Raw genomic sequence first — 8,878 nt, forward strand, 5'->3', positions numbered from 1 at the left:
AGCTACTATGATGACATGAATCCTAAAATACCTAAAATAGGTTAGATAGACAGATTAAGCTAAATAGAGTCATCACACAAAGTGATAAAAGTCATATTTCTCTCACTGTAATTCTACTGAACTTGTACTGCTTTCCATGCCAATAATGGATGCAAAAATCAGCCACTCTTTCTCCTTCAGGAGTTTGTTGTTTTCTTGCAATGTGTAATGTCATACTAAACGTCAATGGAACTAGTTTAATAAACTATGATGAGAGAAACAACTGGGTCAATCTGTTGGCACAGTGACAATGTTGAGCTTTGCTGCACAGATGAACTGAGTTCACACCATGAACACAGGTCCTTGATTTTAAAATGGCAGAGGTGCAAGTACTGCAGAACAGAAATAAACAGCTCAAGAGATGGAGAAAGTGGCCGCAGAATGGTTTTGTATTACTCCAGCAGCAACTTCTGTTGGATTATTGGACAGTCAGAGGAGGATATCCTGAATGGTCTGTAATTACTCTGCACTATCCCCTTCCTACCTGAATCCTGGATACTACAGTGGCATATAAGGGTTTTGAGACCTCCTCCTTCATGTATGAATTAGTTCAAACTGCCAAATACTGAAAGAATTAGTTCAAAAACTCACAAATAAACTCAAAATCAAAACAGCTGAAAAAAATAAACACAGCAGATAGTACGTGCTTTTACCTTAAGAGCATAGTCTCTTCTCAGTACAAAGTAAACGTTGAATTTTTCACAGTAAGTGATGCTTCTCACTGTGTTGAATTGGTACTTGTGAAAATCTATTTCCCTTTTAACTAGAAAAACAAAACAAACCCCCAAAATACAAAATCAAAACACAAACTGAAACAATGTCTAATAAATCACTCATGTTCTTTTTCCAGCACAGAATATTTTATAAAGTGTAACGTTTTGGTGCAAGTGAAAAATTGCCTACTATTTTTTTTTTTTTAAATATATATATAATCCTACTTATCTTAGCAAATTTACTTAAAATGTCTTTTTTTTTTTTGGTATGGGAAAATACATGGTGCAATAAAATATATGGGCAGGAGTTATTGCCACAGGTTAACCTTTTGGTGGCTAAACAAATAGATCGTTAGGGGAATTATGGGTATGTGTTGTTTCTAAAGGATTAAAGAAGCATTTTCACAACACAAATGGAAAAAAGTATATAGCAAAAAAAAGTCATTTACATTCCATCAGTATTTTTCAAGGCTTCTCCTACTGTTTTTCAGACATTGGACTACACTTTCAAAAAAACATCTCCCTACCGTCTCCCTATCTGATTGGAACTATGGTGTCGCAGATACCATTATATGGTAACTTGGAACTAAGGGTGTTTAAAGGTGACCACTGAAAAAACACAAGCAAAATACAAGTTTGCTCATGCATTTCAGTCTTTGCACAAAAAATCCCCATTTCTGTGCATGCAAATGTGTGTTTCTAAAAAACATACATTTTGCAAGCACAGTTAGCATGGACATTTAAAAACATGGATCTTTTGGTTTGAATAAGGCTATTTTTCCCAAATGGTATCCAGTGGCAAGTTCTTGCACTGAAGTAACAATCTCTTGTAACAGGACAGTCTGATAACCACTGTTGCCACACAAATTCTTATGAAGGCTTGAATTCTTTCTGAGCCATGCTGCAGTTCCCGTAGTTTTGATTGCTTATTCTGCACTAATTACATTGGCAAAGCTCCCATAAACACCAATGAACGTTCCATGCACTGAATGAATGAAGATTATACAGTCAAGATTCACATTGCAATTCTGAGTTGTAGACTACATAGAAGAATTCTGTCCTGTGAATTTATTGTTGGATCCATGGGGAAGAGGACATAGCTTGAGAGGAAAGAAGCTCATACTTGATCTTCAGTCACATCCAAAAGAGAACAGCAAATGAAAAGCATGACTTAGGTTTGGGGCAGACACCGTACATTACTCTGCGTTTGTAAAGTATCAAGCATAATAGCTTGATCCTGATCCTAACTGGGGCCCTCTAGGCACTACTGCAATACAAATAAAATAAATAAATAAATAAAGTAGCAGTAGACTTTCCCCAATAGGCAAGAAACTCTTCAAATTCAGGGTTATAATAATTGGGTTTATGTTGTAATATTAACATTAATATATTTTAAGAATTATTACTATAATCATAATAATAATAATAATAATAATAAAGGATGAGTAACTGTAAGAACCACAAGGGACACTAAATTGTTTTTCATTGGAAATTATATTGAAATTTTAATGCCATTAATTTTGAAAATCATTTTTATTAAGCTTTTTAAATTATAATTTTTTTTAGTGCTCATAGATTAAGAAAAACCTAGAGACTGAAGTCTTCTTTCTACAAAATAGGTGCAACATGAACAACACAGCAATGGAAGCTTTCTACACGCTGCCCCAATAATGCTCCTCGACAACAAAGGGACAACATCTACGGACGACGGAAGAATTCAGTGTCTGTGGCCCATTCAATTTGTGGTGCCTCTATTGAAATTACTGTGAAAAGAGCCAATTAATGCCAACTGAAGTAGCTAGTGATAGATGGACACCTGTCCACTGCAGACTGAACTGAATCTCCCAATTCATTTCAAAGAAGAATCATCACAATTTCAGGGCATTTGCTATCAACCTGGGCTGAACTGTTAACTTAATAAGTAAAATATTCTGTTATCCTATTTCCAAGTTCCTGATCCCATCCCATCCCCTCAATAAATGTTTTTTAAAAACCAGTTATGTTATTCTGATGTGCAAACAAAGCCAAGAGTAACCAACGCCTACTTATATATGCTGCTTGTAGGTAATGAATGTACAATAGTATGCTGCAGCCCAAGGGTTTTTTCATGAAGGCAAGTGAGTGTAAATCAAAATGAATGGAACAGGAAGATGATCACCCCAGGAAAATATGTCCTAACTACAAAACAGAGTTTGGACATTTGCTACATCTTTAATCTTTTATGGAGTTCAAGGGAGACTGACCTCTTGAGCCTGACAGATAAAGATCTCTCTCACCTACAGTCTTAGAAGCAAGTAAATCCAAGCTGAACAACCCTTTGCCATCCACGAGGATCAGTCTTCTAGTCTTGCTGTTGTAAGTCACTAAACAGAATTGTGAAGAGGTCAGTTTCACTGCTTGACTGTGGCTAAACGTTCTAGGAATGTTGGATCAAAACATACCTTTGTGTTACTGAACTAACAAGTTGTCCCTAACATTATTTATGAACAGCTGAAGCATTTAAGATAAGGTAGAAGAGCAAATTTATCTTTAAGATGTTCAGAACTGTTGGACTAATACACCTCAGTTTGATACCTTAAAATGTTTCACTGAACTTGGCATTTACTTTAAACCAGCAATTAAAGGTAAGCAAAACCAAAAAAGTCTTTGGAATATGTGGCATTTTTGTCTTTACTACTATACATAATGCTTATACAGAGAAACGCTCTCACTGACACATATTAAACCAAGGCCTCAAACTAGATACCAGCGGGTGGCTTGTTTCTATCTTGCACGGGCACCGTATAAAGATTTAATTTAAACTTTGATTATATCTATAGGTCCATTTTCAAGAGGTTATGCCAACTGCTAGGGAGTTGCATGGCTAACCACCGGCAAAACACTTTGTTAATACAGGAGTAAAATTCTCTCTTTTCCATATTTCTGTGACCTCTCCCTCCCGTCTGACTCACTCCCCCCCAACACCAGATGATATATATAAATATATATATATATAATATAAAATATAATATTTATATATATAATATAAAATTCAGTATATTTTTCCATCATCATATTGTCAGACTTTGGTTTTCCTTTTTATTTAAATGTTCCTCTATCCCCTTTTATTTGACTAGAATTTGCTGCCTCTTACCTCCTATTATATCTAAGTGTTGCTGGGTAAAGCTTTTAACCAAGTAGAGGCCAAAGGTAAGAAAGCAAACGGCCTTTGCAGTTACTTCTTTTCCTGCAATTCTGCAATAGGGAGAATGATCTATTATTTCACTATTTAGAATTGTACAGGATATCAAAGGGTAATTGAAAAGATGACAACAAAACGTGGCAGTCAGTAATGGAGTACATTTTAACCAAGGGTAGTGGTAGACTCTCCATCACTGACAATTTTAAAACCAAGATAGGATGTTTTTCTAAAAGATATGCTCTAGTTCAAATAATAATGAATTTAGGAAAGTTCTATGGCCTGTGTTATGCAGGATGTCACATTAGAGGACCACAGTGGTCCCTTCTGGCCTTATACCTACAAATATCCATTTTCATTTCTCTTTGGGTGGAGATGTTCTCTGGAGCTTACTTAGAGCCCTGAAAAGCCCTTGGTTTCCCCTCCCTTTAGTCTTCCTATCCTGGAACCCACAATCCTACTAAGCAGAGCAGGATGAGACTGGACTTTGTAGCTCATAATTCATTTGTCTTAGCCACAAGGGCACTGTGGAGCCTTTGAAGCATTCCAGACTTGCGGAGAGACCAAACATTGGACTGAAGACTCCACTCTGGTTCCAGTAAAGCATTATAGGCCCCGTTTTAAGAAGCATTTAGTACCCAAAGCTCCATCGGAAGACAGTGGATGTTCAAGTCCTCTAAAAAGGGCCTATATCTCATCAGGGAACCGGACCAGCCCATCCCTCATCTCTATACATACGTACACTTTCAAGGTCTCTTTTAATTTCTGGTCATCTTCTGATACATTTAGATCATCTAGAAAAGATAATCTTCACAACAACAAATTAGAATTAGGTTACAACAATGGGTAATTTAAATAATACATTTCAATTTATTAACACCCAAAATCCCTCCAGGAACTCCAAAGACAAATAATCCCCCTGTGAATGGATTCTTCGCCTTAGGTTTTTGTCATTAATTTTTCAGTTCTATTAATTGCTAATGATTCTCATAAGAAGCCCACATATATTATATCACCCCAGTCCTCTAACACTTCTGACCCAGGAGGGCTGGATGGAAATCATTAGGAGCTGAAGCTGCTTTTAAGCAGCCAAAAGGGTCATTGCAGAGAAATAAGCGTCCTTCCTTTCAGAGGTTTAACAGCTTCTACAGTGCTCTCAACCACTGCTTCCTGCAGAATCCAAGGCCAGAAAAAGGAACCAAACTGAGGTTGCATGAAGACAACAAACTAAGCTGCTACTGATTCAGCCAGTTTGCATATCTAAGTGATTACTGTATTTAAATACCATCTTTAAAAGATCATCATCATCAGGATAAAATACTGTATGTTCACTCACTGTTACACAAAGTTAGCAGTTTTATACGGATCTCAGAAATAAGTTAGATTCATTGTTAAATCATACTCATTCAAGGTAAAGTCATAGCAATCCAAAAAGGACAAAGGGAAAATGTTCCCATGTTCTTAATTTGCATGTTGATTCTATCCATCAAATTCACCTTTTCCTGCAACTCACTGCAGCATCTTCATTAGGCTTTTTATGAACAGCACTATTGATTGATTTGTCTAGTTCCATCTGGGAAAGTTGTTAGCCAGTAAATGTGGAGCTAATCAGATCATTGAGAAGTTTCTGTCTGATTTCTGGTAGTTTTCTCTCTGTCATTAACCCACAGAAGGTTAATCTGAAATTTAAAAGTAAAAATGTTAGCGTACATAGAGAAAACAGGATTTTCTGCCAAATGAAATAGTTTTGGGTGCTCAACCTGAGTCCAATTTTCAGAAGTCATGTTATCATTTGTGTTGCAGTAGCAAGTACATGGCAGCTAGAGGTGCTCAGCACCTTTGAAAAATCAGGCGCAAAACCAGGCACTCAAAATCAATGGCCTATTTAAAAAGTGAGACTGCAAGTGACTTGCTAAATGGTGCACAAGAAGTCTGTGCCAGAGCTGAACACAAAAATAAGGTACCCTGACCTGAGTCCTGTGCCTTAACCAGACCATTCTCCTCTCCCCAACTCCACATCCTGTACTCTGACCACATGAGCCAACCTCTCTGCCCAGGTAGAACTCTCTGAACCTGAATGGACACTGTGCAAAGATCAGCTAGTGGGACTAAGGCTTTAGTCATTCCTGTTTAAGATTCTTTCACTCCTTTTAATTTCTCTTTGTCATCTTAAAAGAAAAATCCAGGAAAAAGCTACTGTAATTTCTCAACAGCCTTTAAACAGGATCTCACATAATGCTAATGTAGATCAGTTTCTGGCTATCACCAAGCAATTGTTTTCAATTACATAGGGCTCTTAACACTTATACACCATTGAAATCTTAGGAGTGCTGTGCAAACATTAAATAATCATCTCAACACTTTTATGAGTTAGGAAAGTATCATTATCCCCAGAGAGGTGAAATGACTTCCCTAAAGTCACCCAGCCAATCAGTGGCAAATTCAGGCACGGAGAAATCCCGGGCTTATTGCTCTTGACCATTTTATTACTCTGCTAAAGATTGGGGGAGGGGCGGGGAAATAGAATAGCCTGATAGTAAATACTTTGCAATCCAACTTTCATTTTCCAGTCTCCTTCTCCCCAGGCCAGCAAGGATCTGGAATGCAAAGAAGCTGCCACTCCAAGCAATAAAGGAGTGACTTGGATAATTATTCTCCTTCCAGCTGGGAGGGGGATCATCAAACATCAATTAAATTAAACTTTAAAAGAGTGATACAAATATAATCGAGCAATGGTGGCTGTAATGAGAGGCCTGGAAGTGGCAGTGGAAAAGTGGGAAGGAAACAGATGTGTTTGAAGAAGGGGGGGTGCTTTCTCTGGTATTGGCAGTGGCGATTAGGTAGATGGGAGGAAGGGTTGTCCTTGCTGGGGGACTCTGCTAAAATGGACAGGAAACTGGAGGAGCAGGAAGGAGATTTAGGGAGGATGGGGAGAAGGGAAGCTGGGGGCTATTGCTCTGAAGGAATGGGGGAAGGCAGATAGGATGCTGGAACTGGAAGGGCAGAGACGTTCTAGTTCTGGAGGGAGTGAGGATAGCTGGGGCAGCTGGAGGGGCGGGGGCTCTTGCTCTGGAGTGGGATGGGGGTAAGGAGATGGGAGGCTGGAGGGGCAATAGGTTCTGAAGGAGGATGGGGGTGAGTAGATGGGAGGCTCCGGAGGAGATGGGGGAGGGAGCTAGACAGGTTGCAGGCTGGAGGGGCAAGAGGCTCCGGAGGGGGATGGGGGTAGGCAGGTGGGAGGCCAGAGGGGCAAGAGGGTAGGCAGGTGGGAGGCCGGAGGGGCCAGAGGCTCCGGAGGGGGATTCGGGTAGGCAGATGGGAGGCCGGAGGGGCCAGAGGCTCCGGAGGGGGATTCGGGTAGGCAGATGGGAGGCCGGAGGGGCCAGAGGCTCCGGAGGGGGATTCGGGTAGGCAGATGGGAGGCCGGAGGGGCCAGAAGCTCGGGAGGGGGATGGGGGGGTGAGTAGATGGGAGGCTCCGGAGGGGCAAGAGGCTCCGGAGGGGGATTCGGGTAGGCAGATGGGAGGCCGGAGGGGCCAGAGGCTCGGGAGGGGGATGGGGGGGTGAGTAGATGGGAGGCTCCGGAGGGGCCAGAGGCTCGGGAGTGGGATGGGGGGTGAGTAGATGGGAGGCTCCGGAGGGGCAAGAGGCTCGGGAGGGGGATGGGGGGGTGAGTAGATGGGAGGCTCCGGAGGGGCAAAAGGCTCGGGAGGGGGAGGGGGATGGGGGGTGAGTAGATGGGAGGCTCCGGAGGGGCCAGAGGCTCGGGAGGGGGATGGGGGGTGAGTAGATGGGAGGCTCAGGAGGGGCCAGAGGCTCGGGAGGGGGATGGGGGGTGAGTAGATGGGAGGCTCCGGAGGGGCAAGAGGCTCGGGAGGGGGAGGGGGATGGGGGGTGAGTAGATGGGAGGCTCCGGAGGGACAAAAGGCTCGGGAGGGGGATGGGGGGTGAGTAGATGGGAGGCTCCGGAGGGGCAAGAGGCTCGGGAGGGGGTGGGGGGTGAGTAGATGGGAGGCTCCGGAGGGACAAAAGGCTCGGGAGGGGGATGGGGGGTGAGTAGATGGGAGGCTCCGGAGGGGCCAGAGGCTCGGGAGGGGGATGGGGGGTAGGCAGGTGGGAGGCTCCGGAGGGGGTTAGACAAGTGGGAGGCTGGGGATCTCTTACGCGGGAGGGGGGCGCTAATTTTGGTCCGGGGCAGGTGGTGGGAGACGCGCTGTATTTAACCGGGGGGATGATTAGAGGGGGGCTGGGCCTGCTCCTGGAGGGAGCCAGCGGTTGCGCCCCGACCCTCTCGCCCCCGGACGCGACTGCAGCACGGTGCGAGCGGCGCCCCCGGCCTCCGCCTCCTTGCCCAGAACGGGGTCTCCCCGCGGCAGCCTGGCCCGGGAGGGGCAGCTCCGTTACCTGGCAACGAGCCCCAGCCGGCCTGCGGCCCTGGGCGCTTCCCCGCCCCACAGTGGTGGTGGGGGGAAGCTTCTGATGGGGGCGGGGGGAATTCCCCAGCGACCCTCACGATCCCTCTGCCTCCCACAAACCAACGGTCAAGCCTCCCCCACCAGCACAGATCCCCCAAACTTCCCGTCCCCCCGCACAGATCCCCCAAACTTCCCCCCGTTGTCCCAGCACAGATCCGCCCCAAACCTCCGATCCCCCCCACAAATCCCCAAACTCTCCCATTCCCTCAGCACAGATCCCCTCAAACCTCCCCCACCAGCACAGACCCCCTAAAACCTCCCATCCCCCCCACAGATCCCCCAAACTTCCCCCCCATTTCCCCAGCACAGATCCCCCACAAACTTCCCCCCATTCTCCCAGCACAGATACCAGCGCAGATACTCCCCTCCCCTCCAGCACAGATCCCCCCCAAAACCTCCCCACACCCTCTCCAGCAGATCCCACCAAACCTTGCCCACCCCCTCCACCACAGATCCCCCCCAGGCGTGGTAGG

General features: G+C 44.4%; 1 protein-coding gene across 3 annotated transcripts in view; it reads right to left on the minus strand.

Moving 5' to 3' along the window:
• Positions 1–6,274, minus strand: part of LOC102932289 — an 81,389-nt gene extending 75,115 nt beyond the window's left edge. The window contains exons 1-4 of one of the 3 annotated variants that reach the window (XM_043551863.1): positions 5,427–6,274; positions 4,673–4,738; positions 3,886–3,986; positions 3,029–3,115 (exon numbers count right to left, since the gene is read on the minus strand). The gene's annotated coding sequence lies outside the window, so the exon portion shown is untranslated. Of the gene's footprint in view, positions 1–692; positions 869–3,028; positions 3,116–3,885; positions 3,987–4,672; positions 4,739–5,266 lie in introns of those variants that run through there. The other 2 variants (XM_043551864.1, XM_043551865.1) reach the window with 2 other exon arrangements.
• Between the last annotated feature and the right edge of the window lie 2,604 nt (positions 6,275–8,878).

Source organism: Chelonia mydas, chromosome 7 (genome assembly GCF_015237465.2).
Source record: "Chelonia mydas isolate rCheMyd1 chromosome 7, rCheMyd1.pri.v2, whole genome shotgun sequence".
NCBI classification, from domain to species: Eukaryota; Metazoa; Chordata; order Testudines; family Cheloniidae; genus Chelonia; species Chelonia mydas.